Genomic DNA, 15,418 nt, shown 5'->3' on the forward strand with positions numbered 1-15,418 from the left:
CCTGATAACATTTTGATTGTGCACAACATCCTTCAAAATAGTTCCCTTTAGTGCCTGTCAAAGTCTGGCTTCAATACAGTCAAGCAGTGCCAAAACAACTGGTCTGAGAGTTCAGTGTGTGGGCCAAATTTTTGCTTGTTCATGGGTCTTTTCTATGGTATGCTTGGGTTTTTACTGTTCGTTTCGAAGATTATAAAGCAAATAATGCCTGCAGCAAGCTCAATGAAGTCTTTTATAAGTCACAAGCAACTTATGCAACAAGTTTGTACAAGTTCAAAACTGCCTCTAATTGCAAACAATGGCTACTTTTGTACCTATCTAATTTGATTAATGGGGTGCACTTTTATTTTGACGCCTGGGCCTATTTACTGTACCTGTCTGACCCTGTGCCAATGCTGGTTCAACAATGTTTTTTTTTAAATGTTGCTTTCCTTTATAAAACTCGCTTTTTGTGAGGACACGAAAGCTCCCCAGAGAATGGTACACTGAAATAGTGCACCCTGACACACACACACACTATAAAGAACAGAATGTAGTAATTGTATAGCTCGTCATTTCCTGCTGGCACAGCACCCTGGATAATCAGTTACATAGCTACAAACGTATAAGGTCCAACAGGCGAGATCTATGGCTATGCCACATACAACACCACACAATTCCACACAACACAATTCACTACTACACAATTCAACACCACCCAACTTAATTAAACTCCACGTAATAATACTGAACTCATTATCAATCAACTCCACATAATTACGTTCTACTCAATACCACATAAATACATTACAGATAAAATCACTCTATGCCACATAGCAACTATCCACATAAATACACTCCACACCATGCCACATAATGCCAACCAGCATAATTTCACTTAACACCACACAGTTACATGCCACACAATTCAACTTCACACATTTCAATTCCTCACCACATAATTCAACACCAAACCACATAATTCAACTCAACAATAAAATTACACAAGATACCCCATACATTCAATCTGCATCACAGAATTGCACATCATGCCACAAAATTCAACAGCATACCACATAATTACACTACACACCACTTCACAGCACAAAACACCATTCCACATAATGACCCTCAATGACACACAATCCCACTCCACATAATTCCAGTGCACTCAATACCACATAATTACTATCCACATAATTCAACTGCACACCTTGCCACATAATTCCTCTACACAACGTCACTCCACACAATTCCATGCCACATAATGCCACAACTAACAATTCAAGTCCATCCCACATAATTCTACTCCACACCACATACATCCACTCCACAACATATGGGTAAAAGACATTGGGCCTGATTTATAACTCTGTGGGGGGAGAATAATGGGATTTAGATTTCAGCAGACATGATATCAGACAGTTGTGACAGAGTAACCCTTCCACTGAGTTCTAAATCAGTCCCATTGTCATTTACAACACCTATAGCTCTGACTCTTGCAAAAGCGAGACCTATTGGCTTTGCCAATGCTTGTTGTTTTTTTTAAACAAAATGTTCGCTGTATTTTGGCTAATTTCTTGGTCTCCTTCAGGGGAACCCCACAAAGTCTGGGTACCTCTAGAATCCCTAGGATGTTGGGAAAAGGGACGCACATTTGGCATGGGTAGCTTATGTGGAGAAAAAGTTATGAGGGCCTCAGTGGGAACTGCCCCAAATAGCCAAAAAAAGGCTCTGCGCAGGAGTAGAAAAGGCCTGGCAGCGAAGGAGTTAAACCTCCAACTAAGCTTCAATGCTCGCCCAAAACGAGGCAGCATCCACTGGCACTGGCTGGCAGACTTCACAGCCAATCAGCAGTTCCAAATTCTCTGACACGTACTAGGATTGGGAGAAGCGGCTCAAATCCTAAATCGCCTTACACATTCGCTGTACCGCCCTTTCCTAAATGACTGACAAAATATGCTTAGCCGTGGGACTGGATGTTATTGACCCGGATGTGCTAAAAGTATGGGCAAATAAGAACCCTTAGAGATCGCGTTTAATTGACGGATTGTTAGTGCAGTTCGCGCGCAGGTAAACAGTGTCTTGTGGTATCTTTCGCTTTTCTTTCATGAAGTTTACAAATATTTCCTGAACCTCCGCTTTAATTTATTTTGTGCGTTTCTTTTTAAAGTTCCCTTTCCTTATGTTCCATGCCTTATTACCCTGCTAGTCTATCAGCAGTTTATGCTATGCCCATCCCCCGTCATAATTTATTTTTATTTATTTATTTCTCATACTTCCAAACGTTCTACTGCTTCGTAGGTCTCTTTTCTCATACGTTTTCATTTTGATATGTTCTATGAAGTAAATAACTTTTGTCAGTCGTCCCGCTTCATTCTGTTACTGTTTTCGCCATGATTTTACAATGGGAAAACACAGAGTTGATGAGATGGTGCACTCATCTGGTGAATGGAACTTTTTTCCTGTTTAAAAGTCAGAGTTGGTCAGTTAGCAGCCATTTCATGGCCTTCGCACACCAACCTGACGCTTCCCAACAAACGTTACGTTATTTATAAACCATAATTCCAGTTGAATGATGTTAGGCACTGCTTGTCCAGCGGCATAAATTCATGGCAAGGTGAATGTGCTGCTACCATGCTTACTTTCCAAAAGGAACCCTGTCTTTCGAGACGTCTCCAGCTGATCATGTTATTTAAGCAAATAGCATGTTGCATTTTGAAACTCGTAGATTTCTGTTCTGAGTTAACCCAACATCACTACCTGTTAAAGATGTCACATATCGAAGCTTCAGTTATGTTAAGAAAATATTTCTGAGTCTTAATTTAAAACCAGCAGCAGTTTGGGAGTTGGGAAGCAGCAGCAGCTCCAACTTTTGTTTTATTTTTGTATATATATATATTTTTTTTAATGTGGGGCTGTTCCAGTTTACCCCACCTCCACTGATTAAAAAATAATGGCAATTAGTACGTAATTCAGTGCTTCTCAGGCCCATCTCCAAGATCTTAGTAATGGCTGTAAACCTTAGACCAGTGGTTCTCAACCCGTGGTCTGGTGATCCCTGTGGGGTCCATGAAGACTCTTCAGGGGGTCCACAACCGCTTGGAAAAATAAATAATACTAAGAGATTAGGCCTCCCAGCTTTCAGTAGTGACTCAGTGAGGGGGTCCTTGGATTCCTATAATGATTCAGTTGGGGGGGGGGTCCCCCGGGTTCCAGTAATCGTAAAGTGGGGGTCCACAGAAGTCAAAATTTGGGAGCCACTGCCTTAGTCTAAAGCCAGCTTCAGTACTTTACCAACACAGACCCCATCTAATGTTTTTTTTGTTAAAACAGCAATCGGATCTGCACTCTTTAGCTATGTAAGTAAGCTAACTGTATATAATTGGAGACGAGTGGATTGGAATGCAGTGAGATGGATTGGATTGGATTGGAGTGGTGTGTATTTGAGTGGGATGGATTTTTGGAGCGGTGGATTGGAGCGGGGTGAATTGGATCTGAGTGGACTGGATTTGACTGGTGGATTGGGCTAGAGTGAATTAGATTGGTGTGGGGTGGATTGGAGTCGGGTAGAATGGAGTGGCATGGATTAAGGTGAATAGGATTTGGGCGGTTTGGAGTGGGGTGGGATGGATTTGATTGGGTTACACTGGATTGGAGTGAGTTAAATTAATATGGATTGGATTGGAGTGGGGTGGACTGGACGAGTGGAATGGATTGTGACAGATTTGGGTGGATTGGATTGGTGTGAGTTGGAGTGGGGTAAATTGGATTTGGCTGTATTGGATTGGTGTGGTGTGGATTGCGGTGAATTGGAGAAGGGTGAAATGGGATGTAGTTGGGGTGGATTTGAGTGAGATGAATTGGATTGAGTGGGGCTGATTGTTTTGGATTGGGTGGGGAAGATTGTTTTTGGAGTTGGGTGGATTGTTTTGGATTGGAGTAGGGCAGGCTGGAGTGGGGCAGATTGTTTGGGACTGGAGTGGGACAGATTGGAGTAAGGCAGATTGTTTTGGATTGGAGTAAGGCAGATTGTTTTGGATTGGAGTAAGGCAGATTGTTTTGGATTGGAGTAAGGCAGATTGTTTTGGATTGGAGTAAGGCAGATTGTTTTGGATTGGAGTAAGGCAGATTGTTTTGGATTGGAGTAAGGCAGATTGTTTTGGATTGGAGTGGGGCAGATTATTTGGGATTGAAGTGGTGCAGATTGTTTTGAATTGGAGTGAGGATCATTGTTTTGGGGTGGGGCAGATTGTTTTGGATTGGGGCAGATTGGAGTGGGGTGATTTGGGAGGATTGGAGTGTGGTGTATTGGAATGGCTAGGTGTGAGAGGTTTGATTTGGAGTGGGTGGATTTGATTGATCTAGGGCCAATTGGATTGAGTGCGGTGGATTTGATTGAGTTGGGGTGTATTGGAGTGGGGTGGATTGGCATGGTTTAGAGTGGGGCAGATTGGATTGGAGTTGGATGGATTGGGGACTACTGCATGAAGCATAATTTCTGAAAACAAGTATAAGAAAGATTTAATGTCTTACTGCAGTATTTAGAACAAGATAATCCTCATCTTTCGAGAAAGGCGCAGAGGAGCAAAAACAAAACATGAGTGCAAAAAGGGAAAAGATTTGGCAAAAGAATTAACTATAGAAAATAAAACTATGAAGTTTTGTTTGCCTTGCCAGGTATGTTTTGCCAGTTGCGTCCCTTCTGTTTGCAGGGCCCTGGAAGTTAAAAAGAAGTGCTTTGATCACGTTGGGAGCAGCAGACAGGCACTGATTAAGTTGAATCAATCTGTGCTCGCTCCATGATCCACAGACAGGAACGGAAATGATGCTAGGCCTGCAGCGACCAATTATGAGGCTGTAAAGAAGAGTGCTAGGCAAGCAAACAAATGGTAAACATCAGATGGGCAAAAAGCTAATTTTAGTTAACAGTCTCAAGCGCGGGTTCCTGGTTTCACCTTGTGCAGTTCAGCCACTAGATGTATATGCTCAATTTCCCCCTACACCCACTTTAGTGTAACCCCACCACCCGGAGCACCCCTCCTACTGTCCGCCCCCCTGCTGGCATCAGTGCAGTCCTTGGTCACATCACACACCAAACGTTTTGGCCCCTGGGAAAATGTTAGCGAGTAACCATGGCCTAAACCTTCCTTCCAACGTTAATCACCTTCGTTTGAGTTCTGATGCTTCTGCTTTTGGGTCTGAGATGATCAGAATCCAACGAAGTTACTGAAGAAAAACACCTTTGGCACTCAAGAAATGTAAATTCAGTGCTGTGATGGCCCACGCACCCCACATGGGTTTCCAGCGCGATTACTCCACTGTGACAGGAAGATGCCTCTAACCGGGTCTAAAAGGCAGCAGTGTAGGTTCCCAAGACCATGCCTGTTATTGATAGAGCATACCTCAAGGTTGGCTCTTTTGTTTGCACTATTTTAATTTTATCAGGTGGTTGTGAGAGACCTGTGGGTGGCATGAATTTGCGTGACAATGTTAATTTTCTGCAGTTGTGCGGTTACATCATGAGAGGTGTGGCACTTGGACGGGATGAGACAGCTCCTTTTGGTCTACTCACTCCCATGCATTTTTGCAAACAAGAGGCCGTACAAGGTCCATTCTACAGTCCTCAGTGTCTTGAAATTTTCACCCATCAGATTTGCAGTACTGGCAATCATACTTTGCCTTAATTGACCAAAGGTTGATCGTTGCGTTTTCCTGCCAGTCCTGGGCGTTCTGCACCTCTCACTGTGGTTAACATTGCCTCGGACTGAGCTGTATCTGCAAAGCTGTTCATTGTCACATAAAGCCAGACAATCCAGCCAAGGCCTTTAATTTCGAGAAGAAGCCTTTAAAATATCTCCAGTTTTTACTTTATCTTCTCAACTTAAGACAGCTCAGAGTTGAACAAATGTGGTGTGGAGCCTTCTACGTAATTGTTGACCTAACTACTCTCATTTATAATTGCCAGTTATATTTTGGCTAGTTAAGTATCTCACAAATCCAATAGACTGCGTTATTTCACAGTTTACACACACTTGAATTGAAATTTCAACATGGCACAGTTTGAAGTTAAAAAAAAAAAAAAAGCAAACGTTTTTCTACATTCACATTGTGTTTAGCACAGCATGAGCCAACACATTTCTAAAACAATGATGAATTCTGTTGTCCTTGTTGCCCACTGAAATTACATGTCCCCTGGATGCTCAGATATATTCTGTACTTTAGGCACAGGTGGCTATGTATGCTTATAGAACCCAACAAAAGGAGATTGTTGGTGCTTACAAATAGATGACATTTATTACCCAACTGAATTGTGCGCCTTATATCTTCCCTAGAAGGCTCAACAGCTTGAGTTGGTCAGGCACATCACATCTAGGTTTAACAGTGGGTACATTACCCTCAAAATTAGATCTGGTTGTGCCATTATACACCTCTTTATCACCTAGATGCACGGATCCCCATCTTAAGATTGAAAGAGACCAAGTTGGTGCCCTCCCTCTTTCCTTCATATTCCCAGAAGGGATCCCTCCGATATACAAACACACTCAACTATTATCTATGCATGGTGTAAACTTTGCTTTTTTTTTTTTTTTTTTTGGGGGGAGGGGGGGAATTCGCTGCTCTTCGAATATACTACTAGTCGACAACCCCCGGTTCCCACTCACTTGGAGGAAACTGGTTCAACTTTTCCTTCACTGCCATGGAGTGAGCACGGTGAGAGATTTTCCCGGATGGCCAAGAGCTCTCACACGCAGATACAGTTCGACTCAGTCGCCTTGTACGTGGACCATTTCATACTTGGGTGTCTCCACCATACGTTACGCTCCGGGTTGCCCTCCCATCCTTTGTCCCCAGCTGATTTCCCACCTCTAACAGTGCTTATATCTGATGATGACGGCGGAGGACTGATCTCTACACCCTATCGTACTTGCCTTGCCTTGAAACCATACTCTTCTGGGTGGGTGGGTGGGTCCTGATGCCCTGGGAGGCCATCTTGAGTAGCCCACTGTTGGTTAAGACCTGGTCATGCTGTTGCTCCCAGCCCAAGCTTGTCTCTATCAACAATAAACATAAACTATTGCATTTTAAATTCCTCCACTGGGCCTGTTCCACACCCAAGGCCCTAGCGCACATCAGCCACACTTGTTCATCCCTGTGCTTCAAATGCCACGCCTCGAATGCAGACTTCGCTCACCATACTTGGACATGCCCTCTCATCAGTCACTACTGGTCCACTATCTTCTCCCTCATCTCCACCACAATCAACACCGCACTCACACCCACTCCCCTGATGGCACTACTATGGTACACGCATGACATCACTAGGCACCCAACGATTTACCTCCCTTGTCCTCCTGCTCACGAAGCAGGAAATAGCGCTCCACTGGGGCAGCAGGCACTGCCCCAGGGAATCTGCCTTGCTGAAGAGCATGTCACAATACGATAAGATTAGCGAAGTGTAATAAAGTGAATCCACACCAGATGAAGATATGTGGTAGGAGGTATTTATTACAGCCTCAACCAACAGCCAGCATATCAACTGTCATGCAGAGAACCCTGCATCACAGAATCCTCAGAACAAGCTGGTTCCATGCCCAGTGTTCTGGCATGGAGCCATGTTACATCATTACACTTCTTCCTCTTTACATTAGAACAGAAGTAACATGAGAACAAAAAACACATTTGAACAGAAAGAAAAAGAGGGTAGAAAGAACTACACAAAATCACGCAAATGTAAAGGAAACCTGCGTGTTCTGACACTCCTACGAGTATTATCAGACCTTAAATCAATGTCCGAGGGAAAACGATAAGAAGTATCATCTCTCCTGTCGGCCACACCACACCCCCCAAAATGTGCTACACGACTATGATTCCAGATGCGACCATCATCCGTCTTGACAGCATTTTTAAACAGCTTAATGATAGTTTTTGGAGAGGTATATTTTGACCAATTTTGACACCCAACAGGAGCTTTGACCTTTACTTTATCTCCAACCTCAAAATTTGTAACTTTCGCATTATTCCTTTTATCAACATAAATCTTCCTTTTGCTTTGCAGAGACACTTCTTTGTCTCTCCATTCCCCAATACCATTGTTTTTCAAACCCTTCCCAGCAACCATCCAGCCAGGACACAAACAAGTATTTGGAGACCTTCCCCTGAGCAGTTCAAAAGGAGTCTTCCCCGTTGATGCATGAGGAGTGTACCTGTAAGCTGTTATACGACCCTGCAGTTCTTTTCTCCAATCTAAACAGTTTACCTTTGCTAATTGTATACTCTCTTTTAAAGTCCTGTTAAATCTCTCCAAAGCACCATTCGCCTCTGGATGATATAACGCAATTTTTTTATGTACAATTCCACATTTTACAAAATACTCCTCCATCTGAGCAGAACAGAACTGCGGACCATTGTCAGAAAGAATAGAGTTAGGAAAACTCTCGCGTTTGAACACAGATTCTAAAAAACTGATCACAGATTGAGAAGTGATCTCTCTCACCAAACTCACCTCCACCCATCGTGAATACAAATCCAGCAACACCAACAGGTAAGGAGTCTGATGTTCTCCATGCAATGGCCCCACAATATCGATAGCTAATTCATCCCATGGACTTTTTGGTAAACTTCTACAAACCATAGGTGAATATCTTGGTTTGAGCACCTTTTCACTAGCTTGACAAGGTGTACACTCCCTAACAGTACGTTCCACCATCAAATCTAATCCAGGCCACCAGAAATCCTGACGGATGCGCTCTTTGGTTTTAGAAATGCCCATATGCCCTTCATGAGCCATGTTCACGATGACTTCTCTCAAACTCAATGGGGGAATCATTCTTGTGCCCCTCATTAGAACACCATTAACAACATCTAACTCATTCGCAACTAACGACCAAGGTTTAACCAGACTTCGAGACTTATGCTGTTCCAAAAGAGACATCACAGAACACAATTCACTATCCTTTTGCAACTCATCCCTCCATTCATCTTCCTTTACAGCCCCCAGCGTAACATCACAAACTCTTATGCCACACTCAGCATCACATTGATCATTTTCATCCTGAGATTTATCATTCTCTACCACCTCCACCAATCTCGACAGACAGTCTGCCGTTACATTTGTCTTTCCAGGAATGTATTCAAACATGAAGTTATACTCCTGTAAGGAAATGACCCATCTCCTGATCCTCGAGGAAATTGAGTCCAAACCCTTCTTCTCAAAAATTTCTTTCAGGGGTTTATGATCAGACCTGACTACGAAAGAAGATCCCCACACAAATTTTCTGAACTTGTTTATGGCCCAGAAAATTGCCAACGCTTCCTTCTCTATAACAGAATACCCTATCTCTGCCCCTTTCAAGCATCTTGAAGCACAAGCTATTAGCACCTCTTGGCCCTTCCTGATCTGAAAAAGAAGAGCACCCAGCCCCTTTATACTCGCATCAGTAACAATGAAAGTGGGATTCCCAGGTACAAAGCTTGTAAGTTTGGTGCATTCCTGAGATCATTTTTTACTTGTTTAAATTCTGTACCACACTCTTCCGTCCAAACAAACTCTGCATTCTTACACATCAACTTCCTTATATTTACTGTCTTATCTGCAAAATTTCGTATAAATTTGTTATAAAATTCTGCCATACCTAAGACTGCCATACCTAAGAATGAAGAAACCTCATCTTTTGTACACGGTTCTTTTAACATTTCGATAGTGTCCACCAAATCCTTTTTAGGACTCACCCCCTGCCGTGAAATATGATGACCCAAATAGTCCAGTTCAGTGACTCCAAATTTACATTTGCTTCGCTTAAGAGATAACCCAGCATCAAGCATCCTTTTAAGCACAGCATGCACCCTCTCATCATGTTCTCTCACGTCTCTCCCACATATTAATACATCGTCCTGGTAGCACTTTACGCCTGAAATGCCTTTAAAAAGATCTTCCATAATCCTCTGGAATACTGAGGCCGCAGAAACCAGCCCAAACGGCATACGCAAAAACTTGAAGGCCCCCATTGGCGTAATAAAAGCCGTTAATTCTTGACACTCTTTACTCAACAGAACCTGATGGTATGCTGATGCCATATCCAGAGTGGTAAAATAACAAGCACCATCCAACGATGATACTAATTCCTCAATATTGGGAAGGGGGAACTTGTCAACCACCACTTCTTTATTTAAGGCACGAAGATCCACACATAGACGGATTTCATTATTTGGTTTACGTGCCACAACAATGGGAGCTAACCACTCCGTTGCCTCTACAGGCTGTATAACACCAGTGGACAACAATTTATCTATCTCTTTTTGTACAGCGTCTTGGACACAAATGGGAATGCGTCTAACTTTTGCCACAACTGGTACTGCGCCCTGTTTCAACTTAATATGGTGATTGTACCCCTTTAAACACCCCAAGGTGTCACTGAACAATTCACCAAAAGCTCTCACAAACTTGTTTTCATCACCCTCAATAGATTGTACCTGAACAGATGGATGCGCATTAGGATTGAGAATGACACCCAAACGTGCTTGATGACTCCAGCTCAACAAATTATCACCCCTCTCAGCAACATAAATCCTAGCATCAGTGAACCTACCATTGTACTCAATGCAGTCATCAAAATAACCTAATAACTTAATTGGCAACCCACCATAATCCGTAGGTTTAATATTAGGTTTGAACAGTTTCTTCCTTCCTTGAAAATTCTTCATAAAAAAATCCTTTGAGAGAAACGTGATGTGAGAGCACAAATCAAATTTCATTTTGACTCTAACATCCCCTACCAAAACCCATTCAGAGGGATGTTCCACCTCACTCTCACTAACTTTAAAACTGACTTCCTTTATTTCTGATCTAGAATCTCTCCTATTCCTCATCCTACAATTTTTCCCAAAATGTCCTCTTTTTCCGCAAACATTACAAGTAATCCTATTAGCAGGACACTCACTTGTATTAGCCATGTGTCCAAATCTTCCACATCTGTAGCAATTTCCTTGAAAAGGTGTTGCAAACCTCCTATTCCCCTGTGTCTTTTCTGCGCTATTTTCTATTACAACACCTTTCTCACGGACACCCACATACTTTTTTTTCTTCTCATCTTTTTGTATGACTTGACACTCCACTTCTTGTGCTTTTACACTGACCTTGTCTTCTTTATGTGCTTTACTTAGTTCTCCAACACACTTTAACATATGCTTTACCCTTTTTGCAATACTAACAACCTCATCCAACGGTGGCTCGTCCTTTAGCCAGAGTTCTTCCCTCACTTTATCACTGCAACACCTCAGCACAAACTGATCTCTAATCCTTTCTTCTACCAACGCCCCAAGTTTACAACTTGAAGCCAACTTCCGTAAAGCCGTAATATATTCTTCAACACTCTCCTCTTTCCCTTGCCCCCGCAAGCCAAAATGGTACCTTTCCATAATAGTACTAATCTTTGGCAAATAATGTAAATCTAGTTGTCTTGCACATATTTCATATTCATTCAACCCCCTCTGATCAGCTTGCGACAATGGAGGTAGATTTTCCAACACCTCCTGTCCTTCACCCCCTAAACAATGTAACAAAAGTGCCTGCTTCCTTTCACCACTCAAATTCGTACCACACACCCTGGCATAATTCTCAAAAATCTTTTTCCATTTCTTCCACTTAATAACCGGTTCTCCTGGATCTGACAAGAAAAACGGCAGCGCCGTAATATTCTGCATACTCACAAGAGGTGTAAAACACTTCTTCCCCACAATATATTCCAAACCCTTCTAGTTGCTAAAAGTACTTAAAGTCCAAAAGGTGTGCCAGTCACCGTATGTCCCAGTACGATGCCGCTATATCAAACACGGGTCTTCAGGTGTGTTTGTCACCGCAGAGACGACCTTTTCAGTTTAATTCATTTTACGACGCCCAATACTTGTATTCCACAAGTGCAATAAAGTTTCCAAAGAAATGTATATTCCCGTGACCACAAACCAATATAGTGATCCTTATCCAGTCTCCGTCTAAGTTTCAACTTCCAATAGACCGTCGATGTTCTTCTTCGATGTCCTCCAACAATTGCGCTGTAAAAAAAAAAATTTTTTTAAAATAAAACAAAATTCCTTCCTCCTCATCTAAGATGGCCGCCACGAAACATTTAGTCAGTTTTCTTCAGGCAGTTGGGCTTGCTTTCTCTTTGAGCAATCTCGGATCGTTTTCCTCACTCAAAATGGCCGAAACCAAACATCCAGTCTATTTTCTTCAGTCAATCTGGCTTGTTTTTCTCCTTTCACCACACTCAAGATGGCCGCCAACAATTCCCACAGCTTACAGTCCTTTTTCAATTGCTCACTGACCTTCTGACGTCGTGAAGCATACAGAGACCACTTTGATCCTTAGTAAATGCTCAAACTGCTTTCCACAAAGCCCCTACAACCACAATTTCACTCTTTTCTCCGCTAGAACATGCTGCAAGATGCTCGATCCTCTCCCAGCACGTCTCTGTAAGTTATCTCCGTTCTTCTCTTAAATAATCCAAGCTCTTCCTTCTTTGTTGTTGTTGAGGCTGTCCCTTCCTCTGGGTTCCTTTCTCCGCCCATCCTCGTCGCCAGTGTAATAAAGTGAATCCACACCAGATGAAGATATGTGGTAGGAGGTATTTATTACAGCCTCAACCAACAGCCAGCATATCAACTGTCATGCAGAGAACCCTGAATCCTCAGAACAAGCTGGTTCCATGCCCAGTGTTCTGGCATGGAGCCATGTTACATCATTACACGAAGATTATGCACAGCTACAACCTCATACCTCTCAGCCCAAAGACAAATGGGTACCGTTGCAGGATTACTTGGTCTCCTAGGAATCCAATGACTCCGATTAGCCTGCCGACCCTGGTCCTTTATACCCACCTCATCTTTGTTTTGGGCCTATAGTCTGGGTCGATAAGCAGCAGTTACCAGTACAGCAGTGGGTGTTATGGAACTTTGCCCCCTCACCCTTTTGGTTTATGTGATGTCTTTTACCTACCGTGTACTATTCCAGCTCTTCCATATGGGAAAGACTGTATGATGTATCTTTCATTACCGCTTACTCATGTATCCTGTCTCTATTGCTTATAACCCTAAGCATCTGTTCTTTTGCATGTTCTGCATTTTTTATATCTCTTAAATAAAGTTAAAAGAAAGAAAAAACAAAATTGGGTTCTACCTGCAGCTCAGGGGTAAATCAATCAATCCACTGAGAAGTCTTCTAGGATTCATTCTTGTGACCTGGAGGTTACATACAGTGTTCCAGAGGAGACGCAAACTACCTGAGATCATGGACTGCTAGCATTAGAAGCAGACCTGCTGGATCCACACACCACTTCGTAGAGGGCAACTTTACTGAGTTATATTATCAGCTGATACCAAGGCTAGCAGATCTCATCATTTAGTTAGTTACGGTTCCTTTTGTGGAAGTTGGTGGGAAACTTGAAGGGGACAGGCCCAAATGTTGTGGCCCTCTCACCTTTTTCATCCTTCCAGTTTTGGATAATATCTCTAGACAGTGCAAGATTGTAGTAAGAATTACCATGAGCATATTTACTGTGTGAAATTAGGTGCTGGCACATGGGTGTTACTTAAAGCAAAGGCTTTGCTTTTAACTCTGGCGGTAACTCTACCCAAAGTAATCCCATGACAGCAGTCCCTGCCTCTGGCTGTGCTTGGACTTGAGCTCTGGAGAAGAAATAATGGTGAATGAAGAGACCGGCTTGTAGTAGAAATGGGCGAAGAGACCCTGGACTGTTCAATAACTTGCCCTTCTTGGTTTTAATCATCTTATCCTTTCAGCTCAAGTCTGTCAGGAGACAGACTGGTTGACTAGTGGAGGTGATGTTGAGATATGCCCTTGCTGATTGCAAATTGTGCAACGCTAACGGTGCGACCAAAATAGCCAGTTAATAAAAATTGAATGTAAAAAGCTAAATTGACAGCATATCACATATTTTTTTGAGTACGGAGGCACCTTGTTTCAATCTAAATAATTTCAAACGGAAGTTCAACTATACCAGCACTAAGTGATAGGACCCTCATTAAAACTTTGAAAGATTAGGGGATTTGCAGCAGACAGTGGCAAGTAAACTGGGGAGAGGATTGCATGGATATGTATTGTCCTAGTGTGGAACTGGCCCTGTGGCACTGGTATTTGCGGAAATACATTCACTTTAACTAGGCTAAGTGTCCTATTTGAATCTTCATATCTTAACTAACTTGCTGGTTTGCTCATTTAAAGGTTTAATTTATTGTTTTTTCGGAAAGTTTAATTTTATTTTTACGCGTTGTTTTTCAACTTAACTTGTTTTACATTATTAACTGCATTTATCCTCCATATCTGCACTATCATTCTGTACCCTCAGCTATGCTCAGCACACAACTAGTCATGCCCTTTGGATCGGATTCTGATCATAGCCAGCATGGCCTGGGCCATGATACTTGATACGATGTTGATTACTCATCTCACTATTATGACAACAACCTCCATATGGATTTAAGACATCAGTGGTCTGGACACTTCTCCTGACACTGGGTTTTGTTAATGCCCCATTGCCTCTCAGTCCCTCGAAAGAAGAAACCGCATAATTTCTTGTAATAATCAGGCCTGCGGCCTAAGTTTTAGACTTGCAGCTAACATTCCAGAAAAGGCAAAATAAATGGCTTCACAGAGGTTCTGCAGCCTGGTCTGACTTTCACAGACATGTTAATGGGCACTTGGCCCAAGCCTTGCTCTTCCTGCCGGTAAACAGACAAGTTACAGATGCCACAGACCTGCCCCAGGTAGGCCTGCCTTCTTCACTTAATGTCTCGTGCCTCAGAGCTTGTGGTTCAGGCATATAGAAGTAGGGTGAACCCTCACTTGTTTCATGAGACTCCATACCATGATTTGATTTGCACCAATGTGGTTTCTCAGGTTTCGCTTTTCTATTAATTTACATGCGTCACTGGGAAAAAATGTGTACGCTTTATATTTGTTAGTGCCCCACTCCAGCTTCATGTAAGGGCCACATACCTTATCTTTTTCTGTGCTAACTTTGGTTAAAGTTTAATATGGAAATCATTATTGGACGTAGATGTTACAGCCTTGTTGCAAGTGCCCTGAAATAATCCTTTGCCCCTAAGATTATTGGTTACTGGTGCCTCTGTAATTCTGGTATGGGGAAATAATTAAGAGTACACGTTTTGGGGAAAAAGAGGCAGAAAACAGTCGCCCTGCATGTTTTTGCTCTGGTGTTTCACATGGAGACCGCAGATACTTCCTGCAGTTGAAATCTGTGTGAAACAACACTGTTTGTAATACTGATGGGACTGGGAACATCTGTTCCTGGCACAATTTCCAAAACCTGGGGATCTCATAAAGAGCGCCCTAATAGATATTCCATTTAGATGGTTCTGCTTAAAATTTTGCACATAAGCAATACCTTTTTATAGAAACTTA

At 42.5% G+C, this 15,418-nt stretch overlaps 1 protein-coding gene across 1 annotated transcript in view; it reads left to right on the plus strand.

Moving 5' to 3' along the window:
• The first annotated feature begins 1,924 nt into the window (after positions 1-1,924).
• RNASEH2C (ribonuclease H2 subunit C) overlaps positions 1,925-15,418 on the plus strand; it is a 59,517-nt gene continuing 46,023 nt past the window's right edge. Inside the window, exon 1 of the mRNA XM_069207857.1 lies at positions 1,925-2,052. The gene's annotated coding sequence lies outside the window, so the exon portion shown is untranslated. The remainder of the gene's footprint in view (positions 2,053-15,418) is intronic.

The sequence above is a fragment of the Pleurodeles waltl genome, chromosome 9 (assembly GCF_031143425.1).
Source record: "Pleurodeles waltl isolate 20211129_DDA chromosome 9, aPleWal1.hap1.20221129, whole genome shotgun sequence".
Taxonomy (NCBI): Eukaryota; Metazoa; Chordata; class Amphibia; order Caudata; family Salamandridae; genus Pleurodeles; species Pleurodeles waltl.